Source organism: Eschrichtius robustus, chromosome 6 (assembly GCF_028021215.1).
Source record: "Eschrichtius robustus isolate mEscRob2 chromosome 6, mEscRob2.pri, whole genome shotgun sequence".
Lineage (NCBI taxonomy): Eukaryota > Metazoa > Chordata > Mammalia > Artiodactyla > Eschrichtiidae > Eschrichtius > Eschrichtius robustus.
Genome location: NC_090829.1, coordinates 74,917,043 through 74,930,410, shown reverse-complemented (window position 1 = coordinate 74,930,410; position 13,368 = coordinate 74,917,043). Strand labels below are relative to the sequence as shown.

The following is a 13,368-nucleotide window of genomic DNA, read 5'->3' as shown; positions in this document are numbered from 1 at the left end:
CAAACCCCAAACCCCTGGTCCCTTTGAGATAGTTAGGCCACCGCCCTTGGTTAGTTTGCCCCTCTGCCAAGAGCAGGCACACACCTGTAAGGACCTGGCTTTCAGAGGACCCCCCAACCCCCCACCCCATGCCATCGGAGTAAAGATCACTGTACTTTGCCTAAAGGATTAAGAACATGAAACTCATGGTTTGTTGGGCCTATCACACTAGGCTATCACACTAGGGCCTATCACAAAAGGCTGCTCCTTTTGGCACTCCTCATCCAAGGGCAATGAGAGACCATTACAGGGATTTAAGCAGGGGTGACGTGATCCGACTTTTGGTTCAAAAAAGGTGGAGATCAAGTTGCGAAGGAGCGAGACTAGATGAGAGAGGAGGCCTCATAGAATAGCCCAGGCAAGAGATGATGGTGTATGGAGAAGTACAGTGGCAGGGAGGTAGAGAAATGCTTGGTTGGAGAAAGGTTTCAGAGATAGAACCCACAAGGCTTAATGGGAGAGGGTCATTCTTCTGCTCTCCTTTGAGCCACAGGAAGGAGGATGGTGCCAGTAACTGAGAAAGGGAACATCAGTGGAGTAGTAAGTTGGAGGCATGGAAGGAGGTTGCAGGAGGGGAAGACATGAGTCTCTTTTCGGTAGGGTGACCATAGTATTTCTGTCCCGAGCAGCACACGTTTGAAAATGAAAGGAGGCACCATTGGAGCAACTGGGACAACAACATAAACTGAGCCTGTACCTGGCAAATCAGACCTACAGTCATTCATTCGAGTTTGGGGATGTATTGAGGTAGGAGGTACCGATGAGATACTCAAGTGAAGATATCAAGGTGACAACAGATATATGTGTCTGAGTTTAGGTGAGATTTTTGACCAGAGGGTTTTCTACCAGTAAAACAATTAAGGGAGTTGTTTCTTTCCAACTGCTTTATGGTATTTAATTAAAACCCATGTTATGACTCTTGTTACTATAGATGTCAAAATAAACTGGAAGCAAAGGAAAAAAAAAAAAAAAATGAAGAACGTGAAACCCAAACCCTTATTCTTTGGTTAAAGCCTCTCCTTCCTTCCCCACCAGCCCTCTGCAGGAATGAGAGGCAAAATCAAAATTCACTGGTGCTTTTATCCATATCCGTGAGTCTGTGTTTCTGTATAAATGATCAATGTATTAAAAACAAACAAACAAACAAAAAGCAACGACTTCTTGTTCTCTTCTCAGGACCTAAAGTACAGCCTTTCATCAGATGAGTACAGCGGGTGAGGAAGGCAAGGAGAAAATGCAGAGGCCAGAAGGGAAGAGCTGAGCAAACTTACAGGTTTGATTCAGGCATCCAGGCCAGACCCTGAACTACCGAACCACGGGAAAGGGCTGTGGGCAGAGTCCCCAGAACACAGGAAGATGGTCGTTCTGACTGAGGCAGATCAGGAGTCCAGCCCCTGTGGATGCAGCCCAGGTGTGGGCGTGGAAGGAGTGGTAATAAGAGTAAATGAGGCAGTGAAACTAGGGCTCCTACAAGGTGTTAGTAGTTTGGTGCTGCCAGCTTGCATGGCACTATGAGAAACGTGGGAAGTACTCGCAGCTGACTCACCCAGATTTCCTGGAATGGAGGTGAAATCCTTTGGGTACCTGGCTGGACTCTAGAATGACTGTCCTGAGTGAGAGAAGCCTCAGAAAGGAGGGAAATTGCGGAGAAGGGCCTGAGGAGCATCCCAGGAGCCTGCTTTGCAAGGAGCAACAGCTCCCAGCTTGCTGTGTTGGGAGGCGAGGGTTAGGAGGGGGACTTTGTGCAGAAGGCACTTGTGTTTGGGGGTTTCCTTGGGTGGGTGTTTCTGTTTTCTACCTGGGATGGAGGACTTTGAGTTCGTGGAGGGGAGGGAGAGAGGGAAGGTAGGTGGGAACCAGGGTGTGAAAGTCATCATCTCTGGGAGGAGGGGCTTTCTACAGGAACAGCACTAGCCAGAGGCTCCCGGCTTCCCTCCGGTGCCCAAAGATTCCTTGAGACCTCAGACCCTTCCTCACTGGCTTTGCCGCCATCTCCCATCCCCAAATCAGGAAGCTCTGACCACGCTTCCAGGTGGCCTACACCTGCTTGCTAAGGAGGAGGCCCTCCCTCGGGTTGCCCCCAGGGATTCCTGCCCCGGCTCCCTTCTCCCTGCAGCTGTCTTTTCCATTTCCAACTCTACCTGGCTGGTCCTCACAGTGCCTCAGGGTTTGAATGAAGCTTATTCATCAGGTCTTTGCTGAGGCTCTTTCCCAGGCAAACCTTAGCTTCCTTGCCTGCCATCCTGCTCAGTCAGGTGTTTCCCAGGTGCCCAGTGCCCCAGCCTGGCCTCTCCTCCTGGTCTCTCCTGGACTGGCCTGCACAGTTTCATGGATTCAGGTAGAAGAGAGAGACAAAGGACTTTATTACTCAAGGAGCAGCAAGTAGCCTGAACTTCATGTTCACATTGGCTTCCCTTGCCCCCAAAGTCCCACTGGGCAGTGCAGAGGTAGGCCCAAGTGAATGCTGGGACACAATGGATTTGTATCATAGCTGAGGAACCCTGACCTTAGAAAACACCAATCTTTGTAAGGGGCTGCAAGAAAACCTGCCCAACCTTTCCCCCAATGTAGATGTTATCTTTGTTATATTGGATGGCAAACAAATTAGTCTTCTGTCTCAGAGGGAGACACTATCTCTGTTTTCCAAGGCTGTTCACACTTTATAAACATCCTTGAAAAGATAGTGGAGAACAAAAGGCTGTCAGTACCTCTGCTCCAGAGACTTGCAGAAACAGGAGAGACCAAAGGAGAATTGTCTCCCAACATCCGACACCAGGGAAACCCAAGTGAGCTGGCTCAGCTTGTTGGCTCTTTCCCCTACCTTGGGTTTACTAGGGCGACTCATTCAAGTGCCATGTACTCCCTTCCCCCAGGTCTCCGCGCCCAGCACAGTGCCTGACCCCTGATGATTCTCAATAAATGTTTTTATTTACAAGGGGGCCCACATTTTCATTTTGCATTGGACCCCACATATTATGTAGCTGGTCCTGGCTATAGTACTGCATATGTGTTACTAAAATTCACAGCGCTCTGCAAAATCGTGGAATAAAAATCACAGGGCTTATGGGGAAAATGAGGTTGGGGCACAACACTCAAAAACTTTGTCAATGATACGTAAAAAATACACCTAGTAAAAACAGTAGCATGGTTTTACACATTGAATGGTTAAGAAGTTCATCAGTACTATAATAAGTATGGCACTTTACCTCAAGAAAGACCTGAAGCTGGCTTCTGGATGTGGGTGTTGGAAGGGATGTTGGCTCCTGGACATGGGTGGCTGCGTGTTATGGTGGACGGTCGAGGGTATCAGTTATGTGATACCAGATATGGAAGGATATGGTGAACTGAGGTAGCTGGAGATGTCTGGGGTGTGGCCATGTGTGTTTTTTGTATTCCTAGGCGGCTTGGTTCATCTGGGTGCAGATTTCTGCTTTCACCTAGTGTTTCCCGAAGATGAAATCATTCATCAGCAAATGTGAAATTTGCAGTAGGTTCGAATTGTTCCCTCATATGTCAATTGCACTGGAACAAATTAGTATTTCTGAGACAAGCATTATAGCAGACCTGACTGTACTGTTTTAACGTTTACAGGTATTTACCCATAAAGCCTTCACAGTTCTAACCCGGGAGGTGGTTACTGGGAGAGATTCGCATGAGGGAGTGGTGAGGACTCAGCCTACATGAGGGGCATGGCGGACCTCACAGAGTCTGCCCTCCTGTATACCACATGCTAAACTCTCAAGCTTCCCAGAGAATCCATAAACAATGAAAACTGCTGCCTTCCAAGGCCCAGCCAGCCTGCTCAGGGCTGATTGCCTAAATGGGCCTCTCACCCAGCCACCCACTTATCAAGTGACAAAGAAAATATAAAAACAAAATCACAGTTCCCAGAAAAATTTTTCCTCTCCCGTCTTTTAAAAATCCTGGGCTTCCCTGGCGGCGCAATGGTTAAGAATCCGCCTGCCAATGCAGGGGACACGGGTTCGATCCCTGGTCCCGGAAGATCCCATATGCCGCGGAACAACTAAGCCCGTATGCCACAACTACTGAGCCTGCACTCTAGAGCTCGCGAGCCACAACTACCGAGCCTGTGTGCCACAACTACTGAAGCCTGTGTGCCCTAGAGCCCGTGCTCCACAACAAGAGAAGCCACCACAATGAGAAGTCCACGGACCTCAACGAAGAGTAGCCCCCGCTTACTGCAACTAGAGAAAGCCAGCGCAGCAGCAAAGACCCAACACAGCCAAAAATAAATAAATAAATACATTAAAAAAAAAAAAATCCTGTTTTGCTTTTGTTCATTACCAACAGCCTATTTGCTGTCCTGCCGCATATATGTAAATAAATTACTTGCATGCAGATAACTAACTAAGTGTCTCTGAGTAACTCAGAGGTTAAGTAACTTGTCCAGGATTTTGCAGCTAACAGGGGCCAGAGTCAGAGTTAGAACACAGGTCTGTCTCTCTCCACAGCTTTTCACTCTTGCTACTTAACCTCCTCCAACGGTGAAAGCACCTGTAGTTTGAAAGAGAGTGTGCTGGTGGAGCGGTCAGGGCTGGAAAGGCAGATGGAGGTTGGGGGCTTGTGAGAGGCCCGATCCCAGACAGGAATGGCTGTGCCCGGCCCAAGAGGCAGGGCTTCGAAAGCCTTTCCACCCTGGAATCTTCCCAACAAGCCCATCAGGGACAGGGGTGAGGACACCAGGAGGAGTGCAGGCTAACCCCACTCTGTCCCACGTGGGGCAGAGTCAGGGTGACAGGGCTTTGTGCCCAGGAAGGAGAGTGGGGCCTGAATCCCCAGCATGGCTGCAGTTTGGGATTATAGGGATGAGTAATCTAGAACATAGAATATCCACAGCTGCCTTTTCTACCATGACCCTTCTGTTTAACTATATGGTCATAATCTGACTGTGACCTGGAGAGTGGCAGAAAAAAAATGAGATTGGAAAATGAGATAACCCTCACCAAGCATAAAGAGTACTTGCTTATCTACATCTGTAGTGTGCATGGTGGGGAGGGAAGAGGCAGAGGGGGCAGTGAAGAAAGAAGAATCACATGCAAAGTCCAAACATTTCAAATACATTTGGCAATATTTTAAAAGAAGGTTAACCCTGTATGTAAAACAAAAAGCATAAGTCAACTTGAAAAGCAATTTTAAACAACTGAAGAAAAATATTTGCAACATATTTGCAAGATATCCTTAATATATAAACATAATATTTATATGTTTATAAATATATATATTTACTGTTTATATATTAAATATCATATGTTATTATTACAAAGTAATAATAATACTTTAAAATAAAATAAAGATGGGAGCAAAGGACATGAATAAACAAAGAAATACCCAGAGGTTTTCAATCCCACTAGTATTTAAAGAAATGTAAAATCAAAACAAGATACCAGTTTTTAAAAAAAATCACATTTGTAAAGATTTCAAATAAATGACAATAGCCAGGATTGGTGAGCATATAGAGAAGCTCACATTCATAATTGCTCTTGGGATTATAAATTCGTATATTTCTGGAAAGTAATTTGTTAATATATAATGAAAGTCTTAAGATTTTACTTCTACTCTTCAAAATTCACTTCTAGGAATTTATCCAAATGAAATTACAGGCCAAGTATACTAAGACATACGTACATAGCAAAAACTGGAAATTGCCTAATTGATGACAACTAGAATTTGGTTAAGTTCTTATGATGCATTAGTACAATGAAATATAATGCATTCATTAAAAATAATCTTGTGGAAGAATATGCAGCAATCAGGGAAAACAATAAAACAGTGTGCAGTAAAACGTTCACAAAATCATTTATGCCATGTTATTGCAAAAGTTTTTAAAAGAGCTATATACAATGAGAAAAAAAAAGAAGGCCTGGAATAAAATATACCCAAATATTAACATTGGCATTCTCTGAGTGGTCGGTGACATTCATTCTTTTTGCTCTTTGGTATATTCAACACTAAGTACTCTTTTATAAGAAAAGAGTAAATGTTCTGTGAGTTTTTAAAACGAAGATTTACCTTCCTAAATGAGTTTTTCTCCTCTGACTATTAACAGGAGTTGGAATTCCTTGAGAAGACAGCCACAGGGTCCCAGACCTGACAGGGCCTTGGGACCAACTAGTGTGATGCATTCCCCAGGCTTGTGCTGAGCACCAGACAGTAGGGTCTCATGCGAACAGAGTGGGTCAGCACTAGCATTTTTAAAAACTCTCTGTGCATGTGTAGAGGAGGACTACAGCATGAACTATACTTTTATATGGGTTGTAGTTTGGAAAAAAAAAGTTTGAGACATTATTCTACAGTAGCCCCACCAAGCACTGCCCAGCCCTGGCTGAGCCCTTCTAGTGATGGGGAACTCACTACCTTTGTGCTGGTGTTTGACAGTACAAACTCTTAGACAGACTTCCTTATATTTAATGAGTTCTGGCTTCTCATCATGCCCGATCAGCCCCCAACTCCCTCCTCCAGGGCAGCACTTCAGACGTTTGAAGGCAGCCACCAAGTCTCGCTGAGTCCAGGCCTGCCTCCCCACCCCTTCAACTCCTTGACCACCCCCACTCCCAGTTCTGAGGCCCTTGCCTCCCCTGTCTCTTCTTAAGTCATCCTCTCCCCGCCCCCGGTCCATTAAAGTGTCACACACACGCCCACGACCCTCCCCCAAGACTGAAGCCACCATGCCAGGCCATTTTGCTCATTAATGAATCCACAGATTCATCCGATATCATTAAGGGAGCACCCACTGTGTGCCCGGCTCTGTGCTGGGTGCAGGGGAGACCCCCAGAGAATAAGAAAGACCCGGCAGATGCCTCGCGCCCGGTCCCAGGGTCGCAGCTCTAGCCGCAGCCTGTGTCGGTCCCTCTGGCACCCGGGCTCCAGGCTGCGCCGGTCTCCTCGCCCGGCCCGAAACAGCCCGTGAAGATGGTGGACCGCGAGCAACTGGTGCAGAAGCCCGGCTGGTGGAGCAGGCAGAGCGCCAGGACTACAGGGCCGCGGCCACGAAGAACGTGACAGAGCTGAATGAGCCAGTGTCTAGCGAAGAAGGAAACCTTCTCTCTGTGGCCTACAGGAGTGTAGCTGGGGCACGCCGTTCCTCCTGGAGGGTCATTAGTAGCACTGAGCAGAAGACATCTGCAGAGGGTAACGAGCAGGTAGACATGGTGCGTGCTTACCGTGAAAAAATAGAGAAGGAGCTGGAAGGTGGTGCGTCAGGATGAGCTGAGCCTGCTGGATAACTACCTGATCAAGAATTGCCAGGACAGCCAGTATGAGAGCAAAGTGTTCTACCTGAATATGAAAGGGGACTATTACTGCTACCTGGCCAAAGCCACCACTGGAGAGAAGAGGGTGACCTTCGAGGAGTCATCTGAGAAGACCTGTAGCGAAGCCCATGAGGTCAGCAAAGGGCACACTCAGCCCACTCACCCCATTAGATTAGGCCTGGCTGTTAACTACTGCGTTTTCTACTATGAGATCCAGAATGCCACAGAGCAAGCCTGCCACTTGGCCAAGACCACTTTCAATGGCGCTATTGCCAAGCTCGACACTCTCAATGGTGGAGACTCCTACAGGGAGTCCACGCTCATATGCAGCTCCTCGCAGAACCTAACGCTCTGGACAAGTGATCAGCAAGACGATGCCGGCAGACTGGCAGCGCACGCTGAGGCTACTACTGCAATCTTTATTTATTTATTTTTTTTGCGTGAGCTGGGGATCGTGTTGGGGAGGGAAAGAGAGGGATGACGGGATGACCTTCTTAGGGAGAAACCCACCGACCTGTCCTGTCTTTGACATTTTTGCCAAAATACCACTAGTGGAAAGGCAGACTAGCTGTGCTGGTATTGGAATAGCAGCCTCACACTGGCATATGGACGGTTCTGTAGATTAATGCAAGTGGAGCTGTCTTTAACTTGTTGCTAGAAAATAGGGGGTTTTTTTGTTTGTTTTGTTTTTTTTCTTATTAGTCATCAATTTTATACACATCAGTGTATACATGTCAATTCCAATCGCCCAATTCATCACACCACCACCCCGACCCCCTGGCCGCTTTCCCCCCTTGGTGTCCATACGTTTGTTCTCTACATCTGTGTCTCAATTTCTGCCCTGAAAACCGGTTCATCTGTACCATTTTTCTAGGTTCCACATATATGCGTTAATATACGATATTTGTTTTTCTCTTTCTGACTTACTTCATTCTGTATGACAGTCTCTAGATCCATCCACGTCTCCACAAATGACCCAAATTCGTTCCTTTTTTATGGCTGAGTAATATTCCATTGTATATAGGTACCACATCTTCTTTATCCATTTCTCTGTCCGTGGGCATTTAGGTTGCTTCCATGACCTAGCTATTGTAAATAGTGCTGCAATGAACATTGGGGTGCATGTGTCTTTTTGAATTATGCTTTTCTCTGGGTATATGCCCAGTAGTGGGATTGCTGGATCATATGGTAATTCTATTTTTAGTTTTTTAAGGAACCTCCATACTGTTCTCCATAGTGGCTGTATCAGTTTACATTCCCACCAACAGTGCAAGAGGGTTCCCTTTTCTCCACACCCTCTCCAGCATTTGTTGTTTGTAGATTTTCTGATGATGCCCATTCTAACTGGAGTGAGGTGATACCTCATTGTAGTTTTGATTTGCATTTCTCTAATAATTAGTGATGTTGAGCAGCTTTCCATGTGTTTCTTGGCCATCTGTATGTCTTCTTTGGAGAAATGTCTATTTAGGTCTTCTGCCCACTTTTGGATTGAGTTGTTTGTTTTTTTAATATTGAGCTGCATGAGCTGTTTAGATATTTTGGAGATTAATCCTTTGTCCATTGATTCATTTGCAAATATTTTCTCCCATTCTGAGGGGTGTCTTTTCATCTTGTTTATGGTTTCCTTTGCTGTGCAAAAGCTTTGAAGTTTCATTAGGTCCCATTTGTTTGTTCTTGTTTTTATTTCCATTACTCTAGGAGGTGGATCAAAAAAGATCTTGCTGTGATTTATGTCAAAGAGTGTTCTTCCTATGTTTTCCTGTAAGAGTTTTATAGTGTCCGGTCTTACATTTAGGTCTCGAATCCATTTTGAGTTTATTTTTGTGTATGGTGTTAGGGAGTGTTCTAATTTCATTCTTTTACATGTAGCTGTCCAGTTTTCCCAGCACCACTTATTGAAGAGACTGTCTTTTCTCCGTTGTATGTCCTTGCCTCCTTTGTCATAGATTAGTTGACCATAGGTGCATGGGTTTACCTCTGGGCTTTCTATCTTGTTGCATTGATCTGTTTCTGTTTTTGTGCCAGTACCATATTGTCTTGATTACTGTAGCTTTGTAGTATAGTCTGAAATCAGAGTCTGATTCCTCTAGCTCCTTTTTTTTCCCTCAAGACTGCTTTGGCTATTCGGGGTCTTTTGTGTCTCCATACAAATTTTAAGATTTTTGTTCTAGTTCTGTAAAAAATGCCATTGGTAATTTGGTAGGGATTGCATTGAATCTGTAGATTGCTTTGGTAGTATAGTCATTTTCACAATATTGATTCTTCCAATCCAAGAACATGGTATATCTCTCCATCTGTTGGTATCATCTTTAATTTCTTTCAAAAGTGCCTTATAGTTTTCGGCATACAGGTCTTTTGTCTCCCTAGGTAGGTTTATTCCTAGGTATTTTATTCTTTTGGATGCAATGGTAAATGGGAGTGGTGAGAGTGGACATCCTTGTCTTGTTCCTGGTCTTAGAGGAAATGCTTTCAGTTTTTCACCATTGAGAATGATGTTTGCTGTGGGTTTGTCATATTTGGCCTTTATTATGTTGAAGTAGGTTCCCTCTATGCCCACTTTCTGGAGAGTTTTTATCATAAATGGGTGTTGAATTTTGTCAAAAGCTTTTTCTGCATCTATTGAGATGATCATATGGTTTTTATTCTTCAATTTGTTAAAAAGGTGTATCACATTGATTGATTTGCGTATATTGAAGAATCCTTGCATCCCTGGGATAAATCCCCCTTGATCATGGTGTGTGGTCCTTTTAATGTGTTGTTGGATTCTGTTTGCTAGTGTTTTGTTGAGGATGTTTGCATCTATATTCATCAGTGATATTGGTCTGTAGTTTTCTTTTTTTGTAGTATCTTTGTCTGGTTTTGGTATCAGGGTGATGGTGACCTCATAGAATGAGTTTGAGAGTGTTCCTTCCTCTGCAATTTTTTGGAAGAGTTTGAGAAGGATGGGTGTTAGCTCTTCTCTAAATGTTTGATAGAATTCACCTGTGAAGCCATCTGGTGCTGGACTTTTGTTTGTTGGAAGATTTTAAATCACAGTTTCCATTTCATTACTTGTGATTGGTCTGTTCATATTTTCTATTTCTTCCTGGTTCAGTCTTGGAAGGTTATACCTTTCTAAGAATTTGTCCATTTCTTCCAGGTTGTCCATTTTATTGGCATAGAGTTGCTTGTAGTAGTCTCTTAGGATGCTTTGTATTTCTGCATTGTCTGTTGTAACTTTTCCTTCTTCATTTCTAACTTTATTGGTTAGAGTCCTCTCCCTCTTTTTCTTGATGAGTCTGGCTAATGGTTTATCAATTTTGTTTTTCTTCTCAAAGAACCTGCTTTTAGTTTTATTGATCTTTGCTATTGTTTTCTGTGTTTCTATTGTATTTATTTCTGCTCTGATATTTATGATTTCTTTCCTTTTGCTGACTTTGGGTTTTGTTTGTCCTTCTTTCTCTAGTTCCTTTAGGTGTAAGGTTAGATTGTTTATTTGAGATTGTTCTTGTTTCTTGAGGTAGGCTTGTATAGCTATAAACTTCCCTCTTAGAACTGCTTTCGCTGCATCCCATAGGTTTTGGGTCGTCGTGTTTTCATTGTCATTTGTCTCTAGGTATTTTTTGATTTCCTCTTTGATTTCTTCAGTGATCTCTTGGTTATTTAGTAACGTAGTGTTTATCCTCCATGTGTTTGTGTTTTTTACGTTTTTTCCCCTGTAATTCATTTCTAATCTCATAATGTTGTGGTCAGAAAAGATGCTTGATATGATTTCAATTTTCTTAAATTTACTGAGGCTTGATTTGTGACCCAAGGTGTGATCTATCCTGAAGAATGTTCCATGCGCACCTGAGAAGAAAGTGTAATCTGCTCTTTTTGGATGGAATGTCCTATAAATATCAATTAAATCTAACTGGTCTATTGTGTCATTTAAAGCTTCTGTTTCCTTATTTATTTTCATTTTGGATGATCTGTCCATTGGTGTAAGTGAGGTGTTAAAGTCCCCCACTATTATTGTGTTATTGTCGATTTCCTGTTTTTTAGCTGTTAGCAGTTGCCTTATGTATTGAGGTGCTCTTATGTTTGGTGCATATATATTTATAATTGTTATATCTTCTTCTTGGATTGATCCCTTGATCATTATGTAGTGTCTTTCCTTGTCTCTTGTAACATTCTTTATTTTAAAGTCTATTTTATCGATATGAGTATTGCTACTCCAGCTTTCTTTTGATTTCAATTCGCATGGAATATCTTTTCCCATCCCCTCACTTTCAGTCTGTATGTGTCCCTAGGTCTGAAGTGGGTCTCTTGTAGACAGCATATATATGGGTCTTGTTTTTGTATCCATTCAGCAAGCCTGTGTCTTTTGGTTGGAGTATTTAATCCATTCACATTTAAGGTAATTATCGATATGTATGTCCCTATTACCATTTTCTTAAGTGTTTTGGGTTCGTTTTTGTAGGTCCTTTTCTTCTCTTGTGTTTCCCACTTAGAGAAGTTCCTTTAGCATTTGTTGTAGAGCTGGTTTGGTGGTGCTGAATTCTCTTAGCTTTTGCTTGTCTGTAAAGCTTTTGATTTCTCCATCATATCTGAATGAGATCCTTGCCGGGTAGAGTAATCTTGGTTGGAGGTTCTTCCCTTTCATCACTTTAAGTATATCATGCCACTCCCTTCTGGCTTGTAGGGTTTCTGCTGAGAAATCAGCTGTTAACCTTATGGGAGTTCCCTTGTATGTTATTTGTCATTTTTCCCTTGCTGCTTCCAATAATTTTTCTTTGTCTTTAAATTTTGCCAATTTGATTACTATGTGTCTCAGCGTGTTTCTCCTTGGGTTTATCCTGTATGGGACTCTCTGCGCTTCCTGGACTTGGGTGGCTATTGCCTTTCCCATGTTAGGGAAGTTTTCAACTATAATCTCTTCAAATACTTTCTCGGGTCCTTTCTCTCTCTCTTCTCCTTCTGGGACCCCTATAATGCGAATGTTGTTGCATCTAATGTTGTCCCAGAGGTCTCTTAGGCTGTCTTCATTTCTTTTCATTCTTTTTTCTTTATTCTGTTCCACAGCAGTGAATTCCACCATTCTGTCTTCCAGGTCACTTATCCGTTCTTCTGCTTCAGTTATTCTGCTATTGATTCCGTCTAGTGTAGTTTTCATTTCAGTTATTGTATTGTTCATCTCTGTTTGTTTGTTCTTTAATTCTTCTAGGTCCTTCTTAAACATTTCTTGCATCTTCTCGATCTTTACCTCCATTGTTTTTCCGAGGTCCTGGATCATCTTCACTATCATTATTCTTAATTCTTTTTCTGGAAGGTTGCCTATCTCCACTTCATTTAGTTGTTTTTCTGGGGTTTTTTCTTGTTCCTTCATCTGGTACATAGCTCTCTGCCTTTTCATCTTGTCTATCTTTCTGTGAATGTGGTTTTTGTTCCACAGGCTGCAGGAATGTAGTTCTTTTTGCTTCTGCTGTCTGTCCTCTGGTGGATGAGACTATGTAAGAGGGTTGTGCAGGTTTCCTGAATGTAGGGACTGGTGGTACATAGAGTTGGGGAAAATAGGGTTTTAAAATGAAAAGAAAACTTAAGTGGAATGGCCCCCCTTCAGTAAGTTCTGTGGTCCCAGTAAGGATTTTTATCTTTAAGAGCTATGCTCTTGTCTTTTAAGTTTGGGGTACTTTCTGTCTCATCTGTTTTAGCTGTGCATTTTTTTTTCAGGGTGTACGCTACCAGACATGGAATAGTTTCAATCCCAAGCTGATAGACTTAAAACATAAGCTATACTTATTCTTATGGTTTAGGCCTTGCCTGTTTTCAGAAGTTTCTGATTAGTTGACAGTATTAACACTATATTGCCATTTACAGTATTTCCGCATTACAGCCATATGTAACATCAAGCCATTGATTGTGTATTTTTCTTTATTTTGGCTTTTGCATCCTTATTTAGCCTATCCAGGTTGGTTTTGCAGTTATCTATCTCCTAGGCCAAAAGGCTTGACTGAGGAGAATCAAAGCTACTTTAGGTTTTGTTTAATAGGTGCTTGGCAGGAGGCTCTGGGATTTTTGTCCTTCTTTCTTCTTAACT

At 43.1% G+C, this 13,368-nt stretch overlaps 1 pseudogene; it reads left to right on the top strand.

The window, feature by feature from the left end:
* The first annotated feature begins 6,969 nt into the window (after positions 1-6,969).
* Positions 6,970-13,368, top strand: part of LOC137765904 (14-3-3 protein gamma-like) — a 33,092-nt pseudogene continuing 26,693 nt past the window's right edge.